Below are 12,414 nucleotides of genomic sequence, written 5' to 3'. Positions count from 1 at the left end.
AGAGGTTGAACTAAAGTCAGTTTGTCTCTTCCTTGCTCAATTAAACAGTGCACAGAAGCAAGAAAATCCAACACCACCTGTTGTGAATAGGTTGAATACTGCTGGAAAAAAAAAACCTGCACAATGTTTCAGCAACCATCCCAAAAATCCAGCCTGGTTTATAGTAAATGGCCCTGAGAGATACACTGAAATAGTACAGAACAGACCTGAATCAAGGGTTGCACGTAGGTAAGGGAAAATCTACCCTCAACAGCTAAAGCATGTGCTGTCAGAATGCTTCCCAACAGCTCCTCCTCAGTGAGATCCTGCTAAATGAACGACATAAATCATTATCCCCTACTGCAAGCTAAACTACACACAGCAAATAACCTTAATTCTCAGCATATTGACAAAGGCAAAAACTCAAGTATCTGGCTCCCAGTTCCCAAGTGTAGCAGATCTGGTCGTTAGTGGGCGTCACTATTATGTCAGGAATCAGCGGCTAAGGAGACCAGGCACGAAGCTACACAAGGAAACTGAGACCAAACAATGTATTTATCCTTAAGGTGATATTTTTTTACAGTGAAACACACAAATACAGAAGAGCAAACAGTGAACATAAACAAACTCCAAAAGACAAATAACAAATGAACCTAACTACTATCTATATACAGTATTTACAATATAAGGGACAAAGGTAACAGGGGTGAAAGGAAGGGAAACACGACTGGGTACAAGAGCAGGGAGCAGAAACAAGGCAGAGGGGTGCAGGATGGATCGGGATAGAAGAGGCACAATGCTCTGGTCGCAAGGGGCAATCAACAGGATAGTGATGCACTGAAAAAATTCAATTTTGAAAAAAACACAATATTTTGTACTTTTTGCTATAATAAATATCCAAACAAATAAAAAATGTCTTCATCAGTTTAGGCTGATATGTATTCTTCTACATAATTTTGGTAAAAAAAAAAAATCGCAATAAGCAAATATTGATTTATTTTGCGCAAAAGTTATAGTGTCTACAAAATAGGGGATAGATTTATGTAATTTTTTGTCATTGTTTTATGTCATCATTATTATTTATTTTATTTACTAGTAATAATGGCGATCTGCGATTTTTTTATCGGGACTGTGACATTGTGGCGGACAGATCGGACACTTTGACACTTTTTTGGGACCACTGACATTTATAAAAATAAAAAATAAACAAACAAAAATGTTGTGATTCTTTCCTTAATTATCTACCCATCGTCAGATTCCCTTTTATTTAATATAATATATATATAATTTATTTTAGCTTCTGGCAATAACTTCTAATTAGTTTCTTCTCTGTCTAACTCCCAGTCAAGACTTTCCCATTTTATCCATATTTTTTCAAATTTATCCTGTTTGTTTCTGATCTTATAAACCCACCTTTCTGCCTCTTTTATCCTATCTACCTCCCTCTTCCAATCTTCCAATGTAGGACATATGTCCTTTTTTAGTATCTAGGTATTAATCTCTTTGCTGCGTTTAATAAATGTGGTGTTATACTATTTTTATAAGATTTTATACCTTCAATAAACCCATGGAACAAGAAATGTACTGGCATTACTTCGCAATAAGCTTATATTGATTGATTTGCGCAAAAGTTATAGCGTCTACAAAATAGGGGTTAGATTTATGTCATTTTTTGTCATTTTTTTATGTCATTTGTATTATTATTATTTTTTTTTTTACTAGTAATGGTGGCGATCTGCGATTTTTTTTATCGGGACTGTGACATTGCGGCGGACAGATCGGACACTTTTGACACTTTTTTGGGACCATTGACATTTATACAACGATCAGAGCTAAAAATAGGAACTGATTACTGTATAAATGTCACTGGCAGGGAAGGGGTTAACAGTAGGGGGCAATTAAGGGGTTAAGTGTGTTCCCTCACTGAGTGTTCTAACTGTGGGGGGATGGGAGTGACTAGAGAAGGAGACAGATCGGTTGTTCCTACTTAGTAGAAACACATGATCTGTCTCCTCTCCCCTGACAGAACCGGGATTTGTGAGTTTACATCCCCATGCTCATTCTGTCACGAGCGATTGCGGGTGCCCGGGCTGACATTGCACCCAGCAGGCACGTGCATTGGCTCCGGGGGATGAGCCTGCAATAGCTTCTTAAAGAGCCAACATATACCTACGGCAATTTGCTCACCTGTGCCAACCTGCCGCAGTATAACTGCTGCGGCTGGTCGACTAGCAGTTAAATATCCCTCTGGCAGCTGGAGCCAGGTGTGGCTTATGGGACCTGGTGGCTTCTGGGAGACACCTGCTGGTGGACACTGGAACTGCAGCCATCGGCCCACCGGCCCAGAGCACCACAGTGCCATCAGCAGGTGAACTTAATCCTGACACCAAGATACTTCTCATTTTTTTTAAAGCCAATTCTCTATTTCCACCTTGTCGATTGCGTGGTATATCATCAATTACCATGTATTTTAGCTGTAAAACAAGGTATCCCTTTTCTAAAAAATGTCTTGCTAAAGGCAGTTTGTCCAGTTTATCCCTAATAGAATATTTATGCCGTGCGATCCGTTCCTTAACCTTATGAGTAGTCTCACCCACATATAAAAACCATGGGCACTTAATAATAAAAACCACATAAGAGGATTGGCATGTATAGTGATCCCTTATTGCTATGCTATAACCTTTATGCGGATGAGAAAAAGATTTAACTTTTATCATGTTAGTGCAATGAATACAATTTAAACTAGGGTAAGAACCCTTGTTTCGTGGACCTAAAAATGTAGTTGGTGGGGTCTGTGGCCGTTATTGGTCAGATATCACCAATTTATCATGTATGGTTCTTCCTCGACGATATGAAGGTAAAGGTGGAGAATAAAATTCTGGAACTGTCGGATAATTTTCAGATAATATAGATCAGTGTTCCTTAACTATATTGGATACACTACTCAAGAGGGGGTGAAATTGGGAAATGAAGGGCATTCTGCGACCCATGGTCCTTACTTTTCTACAATGCAGATCTTGTTGTGCTTTTTTAACCACCTCTCTAGGATAACCCTGCTGTCAGAGTCTGCCCTCCATTTCATCCAATCTCATAAGTCTCTGTATCACCTACAATTCTCAATATACGTGTCATTTGACTCCGGTGAATAGATTTAACTACCCCAGGAGGGTGAAAACTAGAATAATGTAATAATTGATTTCAGTCAGTAAGCTTCCTATACAGATCACTGATGATTTGTCCATCATTAATACTTAAGTGTCAAGAAAAGGGATCCCAGTCTTATTGATATACATATTGAATTTGAGACCAGGAATGAGATTAAATATGTATTGAACAACATTAAAGATTTAATGTCGCCCACCCATATTGCAAAGGCACCATCTATAAATCTGTACCAACAGGCACAGTTTTTGGTAAATAAATCACAACTGTAAAAAAATGCATTTTCTATCATATCCATAAATGCATTTGCGTATGGGGAGGCGACATTAGAACCCATAGCTGCACCGGCTAATTGCAGATAATAAATATCCTTAAAAAAAGTTCTAACGAAAAAGATATCTGAGCTAAATTATATTTTTTTGAATTAGCCGGCGGCATGCCTCAATGCCTAATTCATGAGGGATAGCTGTATATAATCCAGTCACATCCCATATAACCAGAAGATCGTCATTATCACAATGTACATTTTTTATTTTATCCAAAAAGTGTTGTATATCCCGTATATATGAACGAGTGTGTATTATTAGAGGAGTTAAATATTTATCTAAATATTTGGCAATAGGCATTGTGATTGACTCTATGATGGACACAATCAGACAGCCTGGGGGTTATGTATTTTTTCTTTTTTCTGTTTTTTGATAACAGGTGCCCTGCCCTGGTATCTTCATGACGTGTGGGGAGTTCAATACACCTGATGGTCTTATCATTTCATCATTCTTAGTGAATGCTATATTGATTAATTGGTTCTAGATGATGAATGTGAATATATATAGTGGTCTTTGTATGTTGATGTTATTTATGCATTTGGTTTGAAGAAGGGCGTTATCGCTTTAGCCCAAAACTGTTATATCTATATATACATAGTATCTCACAAAAGTGTGTACTGTCAGGGCTGGCTCAGCCCTTCCTTCTCTGAGCTGGCCGCTCAGCTGTCGGCTAATTGCCAGCTCTCTTCTCTCTCCACAGTTAACCAGCTGTTGTGGATCTGCTCATCAGTCCCGCCTACTTAAAGATCTCCAGCTCACTTTATTCCTGCCTTCGCCTTGGTCACATCACAAGAAACCATTTCCTGCGTTCCTGTTTAAAGACTGGCTTTGCTGACATCCCTTCTGGCTCCTTATCCTGCTTGCTGTTCCTCTACTTGGATCCCTGACTTCTGGCCTGGCTGATTACCCGATCTGGTTACTGAACTCTGGCTTGGCTGATTACCCGATCTGGTTACTGAACTCTGGCTTGGCTGACTACCCGATGCGGTTACTGAACTCTGGCTATGCTTTGACTATGCTTACTCTATTTACCTTTTTATTTTTATTAATAAACAAGTGTGATTTTACTGTACTTCTGTCTCGGTCTGGTTCATGGTTTCTGACAGTAGGCGAAGTCCATGAATTCAGAAGATACAGTCAATCCACTTGTTGGTAATATTTTTTCCAGATTGGATGAGCAAGATCACCACATAGATCAGTTTGCCATGGCGTTACAAACGCTCCTGAGTCGCAAGGCTCACCTGGAATCCCCCACTGTGGCTGCTCCGGTACAACCTGAGTTGCAGACCGTCTCTGTGCAGGCACCCGCCTTGAGTATTACCTCTATAAGGAGGTATGTCTGGTTCTGCCCCACTTCCCCATCGACTTGGGGGCGATCCAGTTCAATGCAGAGGGTTTCTCAACCAAGTTGAGATATACTTTGAGATGCTGCCCCAGGTGTTTCCCACGGACAGAAGTAAAGTAGGGTTTGTGATATCTTTGCTTTCTGAGATAGCCTTGGCCTGGGCTAACCCTTTATGGTAGACACAAAAACCTGTTGTCTTGAGTTACCCAGAGTTTGTGGCCTCCTTTAAAAGGGTATTTGATGTTCCCGCAGGCTCCGCTTCTGCTGCCAAGTGCCTCATGTCCATCAGAGTACAAGAACTGTTGCCGACTACGCCATTGAGTTCCGTACTCTAGCAGCAGAGGTTGCTTGGAACAATGAGGCCCTTGTGGCTGCTTTTTCTCATGGTCTCTCAGATTCCATCAAGGATGAGATAGCAACCCGAGATATACCCACTGAGCTGGAGAGCTTGATCTCGTTTGCCATCCTCATTGACTCCAGACTCAGAGAAAGACTTTCTTTTAAGGAGCGCTTGCGGAAGCCTCCTGGACGTTTGCCTCCGAGCTTTGCAGTCCCACCCATGCCTCCCTTACCTCCCATGCCTCCTGGTACCGAGTCGGTCAGTGAAGATGAACCCATGCACTTAGGCTTCACGCGTCTCTCTGCAGATGAGAGAGCCTTTAGGAGGAGGGAGAGATTGTGCCTTTATTGTGGCCAGGCAGGTCACTTTTTGAAGTCTTGTCCTACCCGTTCTGGGAACACCCGAACCTTGAGGTCCTGTCATGGACAGACCTTAAGTGATGTTGTGTCGTCCCCAGTTATCCAGAAGGATAAGCCCCTGGTTTTGGTCGCCCTTTCTTGGGCTAAGTCGTCTATCGAGATACAGGCTCTAATCGACTCTGGGGCTGCAGGCCTGTTCATTGATGCTGCCTTTGTATCAAAGCACTGGATTCCACTGCAGCTGCGTGACACTTCACTTGCCATTGAGGCTCTTGACGGGAGACCTCTACAGCCTGCCCATGTGACTCATGAGAGGGTTCTGTTGTCCATGGCCGTAGGGGCTCTTCACCATTAGATAATCCAATTCCAACTGATTTCCTCTCCCAAGTTTCCGCTGGTTATTCTTGGTTACAGAGGCACAACCCCTCTTTTGATTGGCTCTGTGCTGAGGTTCTCTTCTGGTCACCACAATGCAGTGAAACATGCTTCCGGAAGGTAGCCAAGGTCCTGTGTACCTCTTCACTCTCCTCCCTGCCAGAGGAGTACCGTGATTTTAGCGATGTCTTTGACAAAGGTCAAGCTGGTAGTTTGTCTCCACATCGGCCATATGATTGTGCAATTGACCATCAACCTGGGGCCACTCCCCCTCATGGCCGGGTTTACCCTTTGTCGGTCTTGGAGGATAAAGCCATGGAGGAGTATGTTGCAGATGCACTTTTTTGGGGGTTTCATCTGCAAATCCTCGTCTCCTGCTGGTGCTGGTTTCTTCTGTGTGAAGAAGAGGAGTGGTGAACTGAGACCTTGTATCTATTATAGGGATCTCAATCATGTCACGATTAAGAATGCCTACCCGATCCCGTTAATTATAGAGTTATTTGACCGCCTCAAGGGAGCAACGGTTTTCACTAAGCTTGATCTGAGAGGGGCTTACAATCTCGTGAGGACTAAGGAGAGCGACGAGTGGAAAACTGTGTTTAATACCAGAACAGGCCATTATGAGTATCTTGTAATGCCTTTTGGCCTTTGTAACGCTCCGGCAATTTTCCAGGAATTTATTAATGATGTCCTCCGAGATTTATTGCAGTTATGTGTGGTGGTTTATCTAGATGATATCCTCATATTTTCCAAGTCCCTGGAGAGTCACCACACAGATGTCTGTCGTGTGCTTCAGAAGTTATGAGAGAACAATCTCTATTGTAAACTGGAGAAGTGTGAGTTCCATCGGGAACAGGTTAAATTACTGGGCTATGTCATTTCCACTGCTGGTTTTTCGATGGACCCAGAGAAACTTTCGGCAGTCCTACAGTGGCGTCGACCCGTGGGTTTACGTCCTCTGCAGCGTTTCCTGGGTTTTGCCAACTATTATCGGAAATGTATTCGTAACTTCTGGTCTCTGGTCAAGCCCCTGACCGATATGACCAGAAAGAACGGTAACACACAGAGTTGGTCTCCGGAGTCCATAAGGCCTTTGAAAGTCTCAAGGCTGCCTTTGTTTCTGCTCCTGTGTTGGCACATCCTGATCCTTCGTTGCCTTTTATTCTTGAGGTTGATGCTTCTGAGACTGGTGTCGGCGCCCTTCTGTCTCAATGTCCTACCTCTGAGAGTGCTATGCATCCTTGTGGCTACTTTTCCAAGAAATTGTCACCTGCCGAGTGCATTTACAAGATTGATGACAGAGAGCTGTTGGCAATAATTTTAGCCCTGAAAGAATGGAGACATCTCCTCGAAGGTACCACTGTGCCGGTTCTCATTCTTACTGATCATAAGAATCTCACATTCTTGTCTGAGGCTAAACGCCTCTCTCCCAGAAGGGCACGATGGGCTCTTTTCTTGTCAGTTACATTGTCTCATTCTTACCCAGTACTAGGAATGTAAGGGCTGACGCCTTGTCACGACAATTTTCCTCCACTTCCAAGTTGGAGTCAGTTCTGGTTCCTATGATTCCTCCTGATCGCATTCTGGCTACGGTTCGCACCAGTCTTACTTCTCCTTTGGGTAACAAAATTCTTGCTGCTCAGGTCGATGCTCATCCTGAGAAACCTTGTGACCGCTGCCTTGTCCCAGAGTGTCTCCGTACTGCCGTGCTCAAGACTTACCATTTTCCCAAGGCAGCTGGCCAGCCTGGTAAGAATCAAAACTTGTTTGGGCCATTTCTCAACAATTCTGGTGGCCTAGTCTACGTGCTGATGTGACTGCCTTCGTAGCTGCCGTGTGTGCTCAGAGTAAGACTCCACGACACCTTCCAGTGGGCCTCCTACAACCCATACCCAATGGAGAGAGGCCCTGGACCCACCTGCCTATGGATTTCATTGTGGAGTTGCCCACCTCCCAAGGCAACACAGTCATCCTTATGGTGGTTGACCGGTTCTCAAAGATGTATCACTGTATACAACTTAAGAAGTTGCCCACTTCTAAGGAACTGGCTTCCATTTTTGCTCGGGAGATCTTTCACTTACATGGGCTACCCAAGGTGATTGTCTTGGACAGGGGTAGTCAGTTTGTGTCCCGAGCCTTTTGCGCACAGCTGGGAGTTCAGCTTGCTTTCTTTTCTTCTCTGCATATCACCCGCGGTCTAATGGGGCCGCAGAACGAGCCAATCAGTCCTTGGAGCAATTCCTACATTGCTATATTTCTGACCATCACAACAACTGGTCAGACCTATTACCATGGGCAGAGTTTGCTCACAACAGTGCCTTGAATTCTGCTTCCCGATTGTCTCCGTTTATGGCGAATTATGGTTTCCAATCTTCCATTTTGCCTGACTCGTTTGTTCCGCAGAGCATTCCTGTGCTAGAGGAGCATCTCCGTGGTCTTTGTTCCACTTAGGCACAAGTCCAGGAGGCTTTGCATCATGCTAATGATAGGTACAGACTCCATGCTAACCGCAGGCGCCTGCCTGCACCTTCCTACCAGGTTGAGGACAGGGTCTGGCTGTCATCTCGCAACCTCCGACTTCGTGTTCCCTCACTGAAGTTCGCACCTCTGTTTATTGGGCCTTTCCGTATCCTTCGCAGAATTAACCCAGTGGCTTATGCGTTGGACCTTCCTCCTAGTATGCGCATCTCAAATGTGTTTCATGTCTCCTTATGGAAACCGTTGGTCTGCAACTGCTTTACCATCTCGGTGCCACGTCCTCACCCTATACAGGTTGAGAACCATGAGGAGTATGAGGTACAATCCATTGTTGACTCCCCTTAGGTTCCGTGGGCGCATACAGTACCTGGTGCATTGGAAGGAGTACGGTTCTGAGGAACGCTCCAGGGTCTCATCCTCGGACGTACATGCTCCTGCCCTCCTCCATGATTTCCATAGACATTTTCCCCTCAAGCCCGGTGGTCCTCCGAGGGGGAGGGGTTGTTGAAGGGGGGGGGGGGTACTGTCAGGGCTGGCTCAGCCTTTCCTTCTCTGAAATGGCCGCTCAGCTGTCGGTTAATTGCCAGCTCTCTTCTCTCTCCACAGTTAACCAGCTGTTGTGGATCTGCTCGTCAGTCCAGCCTACTTAAAGATCTCCAGCTCACTTTATTCCTGCCTTTGCCTTGGTCACATGAAACCATCTCCTGCGTTCCTGTTTAATGACTGGCTTTGCTGACATCCCTTCTGGCTCCTTATCCTGCTTGCTGTTCCTCTACTTGGATCCCTGACTTCTGGCCTGGCTGATTACCCGATCTGGTTACTGAACTCTGGCTTGGCTGACTACCCGATACGGTTACTGGACTCTGGCTATGCTTTGACTACACTTACTCTATTTACCTTTTTATTTTTATTAATAAACAAGTGTGATTTTACTGTACTTCTGTCTCGGTCTGGTTCATGGTTTCTGACAAGTACACCCCTAGCATTTTTGTAATTATTTTATTATATCTTTTCATGTGACACTGAAGAAATGAAGCTTTGCTACAATGTAAAGTAGTGAGTGTACAGCTTGTATAACAGTGTAAATTTGCTGTTCCCTCAAAATAACTCAACACGCAGCCATTAATGTCTAAACCGCTGGCAACAAAATTGAGTACACCCCTAAGTGAAAATGTCCAAATCGGGCCCAATTAGCTATTTTACCTCCCTGGTGTCATGTGACTCGTTAGTGTTACAAGGTCTCAGGTGTGAATGGGGAGCAGGTGTATTAAATTTGTTGTTATCGCTCTCTCTTTCTCATACTGGTCACTGGAAGTTCAACATGGCACCTCATGGCAAAGAACTCTCTGAGGATCTGAAAAAAATAACTGTTGCTGTACATAAAGATGGTCTAGGCTATAAGAAGATTGCCAAGTCCCTGAAACTGGGCTGCAGCATGGTGCCTAAGACCATACAGCAGTTTAACAGGACAAGTTCCACTCAGAACAGGTCTCACCATGGTCGACCAAAGAAGTTGAGTGCACGTGTTCAGCATCATATCCAGAGGTTGTCTTTGGGAAATAGATGTATGAGTACTGCCAGCATTGTTGCAGAGGTTGAAGGGGTGGGGGGTCAGCCTGTCAGTGCTCAGACCATATGCTGCACACTGCATCAAATTGGTCTGGATGACTGTCATCCCAGAAGGAAGCCTCTTCTAAAGATGATGCACAAGAAAGCCCGCAAACAGTTTGCTGAAGACAAGCAGACTAAGGGCATGGATTATTGGAACCATGTCCTGTGGTCTTATGAGACCAAGATAAACTTATTTGGTTCAGATGGTGTCAACCGTGTGTGGCGGAATCCAGGTAAGGAGTACAAACAAGTGTGCCTACAGTCAAGCATGGTGGTAGGAGTGTCATGGTCTGGAGCTTCATGAGTGCTGCTGTCACTGGGGAGCTACAGTTCATTGAGGGAACCATGAATGCCAACATGTACTGTGACATACTGAAGCAGAGCATGATCCCCTCCCTTCAGAGACTGGGCCACAGGGCAGTATTCCAACATGATAAAGACCCCAAAAATAATGGTGGTCACACAAAATATTGACACTTTGGGCCCAATTTGGACATTTAAACTTAGGGGTGTACTCTGTTTTGTTGTTAGCGGTTTAGACATGAATGGCTGTGTGTTGAGTTATTTTGAGGGGACAGCAAATTTACACTGTTATACAAGCTGTACACTCACTACTTTACATTGTAGCAAAGTGTCATTTCTTCAGTGTTGTCACATGAAAAGATATAATAAAATATTTACAAAAATGTGAGGGGTGTACTCACTTTTGTGAGATACTTAGATAGATAGATAGATAGATAGATAGATAGATAGATAGATAGATAGATAGATAGATAGATAGATCTACTCGGAAAGTATTCAGACCCTCTTAAATTTTTCACTCTTTGTTATATTGCAGCCATTTGCTAAAATCATTTAAGTTAATTTTTTCCCCATTAATGTACACACAGCACCCCATATTGACAGAAAAAGAAAGAAAAAGAAAAACTGAAATATCACATGGTCCTAAGTATTCAGACCCTTTGCTGTGACACTCATATATTTAACTCAGGTGTACTGTAAATTGCTTCTTATCTACAAGACAATGGCTGAGTTAAAGAAGCACCTGTTCAAACTAAGAAAATACTTTTGTTCCCTTTACCGTTGCCAAACTACTCAAGGGAGCTTAGATTATGTCATCAATTGCAACCTCAAGAGATACCAACTGCTCCTTCTATATATAAGTTTATAATGGTTCGTTGTCCTTGGTACAGCTGTTCGTTGACAACATGCAGTTATAGTCTGTCACCATTTGAAATACAGGACATATAACTAACATTTTCCTTTATTTTTGTCTTTTGCGGTTATATAACATTATAATTTATAACTCAAGGTTTACTGTATGATATGATTCATATGCTATTTACAACGTTGTACATGTTGAAATGTATCATATCTGTTTTCAATAAAACCTATTGATACAAAACTTAGAAAATAGTTGTGACGGACAGTTATGCTTTAAAAAACAAAAACAAAAAAAAAAAAAACAGAGAAATGCCCTGCTCAACTTACTGACCAGCCTGCAATCAACCAAATTATCCTGTCCAACAGTATGCGTGAAAAACAGGGTTTATTCTGCACACATTTGCAAATACAAAAGGCTGGTCAGTAAGTTGAGCAGGGAATTTCTCTGGTTTTCTTTTGCATGTTTTGCCCTTCCATGTGCTCCTTTCTGCAAAGGCCAGTTATAGGTGGGGGCAGGGGCCATTTGTTTGTAAAGTTATGCTTTAGCAGGACGATTCTGAATTGCTCTGAGAATCAAATATATTTGGAAGCATAGCTCCTGTACAAATAGCACCATTCAATGAACAAAGAGCAGCCTTGGTGGAGTGTGAGATCATCTATCAACAGATGTTTGGGAACTATTGTACAAGTTACTTGTAACAGCAGGTGCTGCTGAAAGATACAGAATAGAGTGCACCATCTGAACCTGGGGGCATGCATGAATACTCAGTAATTCACAGAGGTCTGACATCCTGCATCCTGAATGAGGAATAATACATTCTTGTCACAATAAATATTCAAGCATGACAAGCATGGTAGCTCACTAACTTACACCTTCTAAGTTTCCAATGGTTCCGTGTGAACCTTATATCCCATTGTCCAGTGATGGTGATTATTTTAAGTTTGGATGATAATCAAATAGTGAATGGGCTACAAGTGTCACAACAGACAACACTGAGACCCCAAAGTTGTCAAATTGCCAATATACTAGTTGGGAATTTTATTCTTGGTACCCAATGCATATAAATATCTTGAGGAAAGGTTTTATAATTCTTAGTCCACTGTAAAGTGTATGTATTATAGGTACTTAAGACTCCTGAGCGCGTCTACCCAAACTGATTTTTTTTTGCTTTCAAGTTGATGGGGACAGCCTGTACCTAAAATTCTACACAAATTTTCTGCACTTTCAGCACTCTGAGTTTTCTTTAATTTTTTGCATCAAGACAAACTCTGACA

The 12,414-nt window shown here is 42.9% G+C and overlaps 1 protein-coding gene and 1 long non-coding RNA gene across 4 annotated transcripts in view; one reads left to right on the top strand and one right to left on the bottom strand.

The window, feature by feature from the left end:
- The window catches only part of LOC141114173 (uncharacterized), a 133,774-nt gene that overhangs the window by 77,349 nt on the left and 44,011 nt on the right, over nt 1-12,414 (top strand). The gene's annotated exons all lie outside the window — the stretch shown is intronic.
- Nucleotides 1-12,414, bottom strand: part of FAM149A (family with sequence similarity 149 member A) — a 177,039-nt gene that overhangs the window by 163,465 nt on the left and 1,160 nt on the right. The window lies entirely within an intron of this gene.

The sequence above is a fragment of the Aquarana catesbeiana genome, linkage group LG01 (genome assembly GCF_042186555.1).
Source record: "Aquarana catesbeiana isolate 2022-GZ linkage group LG01, ASM4218655v1, whole genome shotgun sequence".
Classification (NCBI taxonomy): domain Eukaryota; kingdom Metazoa; phylum Chordata; class Amphibia; order Anura; family Ranidae; genus Aquarana; species Aquarana catesbeiana.
This window is presented reverse-complemented; position numbering and strand designations above follow the sequence as displayed.